Genomic DNA, 1,489 nt, shown 5'->3' with positions numbered 1-1,489 from the left:
CAAATTCAGCTCTCTGAATCTTCATTGGTTCATGAAAAGTGGTTTAGAACACCTTCAAAGATTCATTTCCCTACAAAAAGGAACAAACTTTCTGGAGTCTGAAGGGATTGGTACTTGAAGATACTCCCGTCAGCAGGGGGTCACGTTGAGCATTCTGCAGACAGAATTTTTCAAATCGGCAGCTGCCTGGCAAACCTTCACTCGGTTGAGCCAGGCCTCCAGCCTGAGCTGCTGAACCACTTTCTCCATAGCGGCGATGCTGGAGGAACCAGACCTGATGCACAGGAGAGCTGTGTGTGAGGACGGGTAGGGTGTGAAGGCAGGAGGATGTGGGGGAGCCAGTGAGGAGTTGACGTCAATAGTCCAGGCAGGAAGTGGTGGAAGTGATGGTGGTGGGTCCCCAGTTAATCAGTCCTTTAGGGAGGAGGGGACTGAGCCACAGAGAGTGGAGCAGCTGCCTGAACCAAATGTAGGCGCCCCTCTCTTCCTCCTCCAACCCCCAAAGCCAGCATTTCCCCATATGCAATCCACGTCATAGCAGGGGTGCTCGCTATGTTGCAGGAGAATGCTAAACATTGTACATTTATTAGGTCATTCAGTCCCCATGACAACCGTGGGAGGTAGGTCCTTTTATCATTCCTGTTTTACAGGTGGGGAAACCAAGGCACAGTTAAGCAGTTCACCCCAGGTCAGACAGCAACACGAATAACAACTGTAATTTTTATGGAGAACCTGGTGTATATCCAGCCCCGTCCTGCAAAGCCTGTTGAATCCTGGTAAACAGAGGTGGCAATTGGTGCTAGTTCTCCATACGATGAAGAGGAAAGTGCCCCTTGCTTGAGGTCACCCAGCTAAACAGGCCTGGGAGCTTCATCTCCACTCCTTTCCCGGGACCAGAGCCTGGTCCCTGTGCCACTCAGTGTTCCAGGAGCTGAGGACACGGGGGAGGAGGGGAAGCAGGGCTACGGGGACGGAGCCATCTTGCAGGGGAGAAGGACCATAGCAGAACAATAAATACACAAGATGTCTAGGAGGGGTCTGTGCTGCAGAGAATGATGAAGCTGATAGAGGGATGAGGGGCAGATAAAACTTTAAGATCGGGTGGCCAGGGAAGGGGGAAAGGAGATAGAGCAGAGGGAACCCCAATGCGCAGGCCTGAGAAGGGATTGCAGGTGTATCCAAGGACCAGCAAAGAGGCCAGAGTGGCTGGGGTTGGATGGTGTGCCAAGAGGGGGTCCAGAACATGGGGGCCTTGAGGGCAGTGATGAGGACCTTGGCGTTGAATTAAGCCACCGGAAGGCTCTGAGTAGAGGGGAGATGTTATTTGACTCTGGTCCCTCTGGCTATGTGTGAGGACAGGGATAGGGGTGTGAGGGCGGAAAGGTGTGGGGGGAGCCAGTGAGGAGTTGACTTCAACAGTCCAGGCAGGAAGTGGTGGAAGTGATGGTGGTTGGACCAAGATGTTGACAGTTGAGAGAAAGAAGTGGTA

The sequence above is a fragment of the Myotis brandtii genome, unplaced genomic scaffold, assembly GCF_000412655.1.
Source record: "Myotis brandtii unplaced genomic scaffold, ASM41265v1 scaffold1774, whole genome shotgun sequence".
Lineage (NCBI taxonomy): Eukaryota > Metazoa > Chordata > Mammalia > Chiroptera > Vespertilionidae > Myotis > Myotis brandtii.
Note: the sequence above shows the minus strand (reverse complement) of the source record.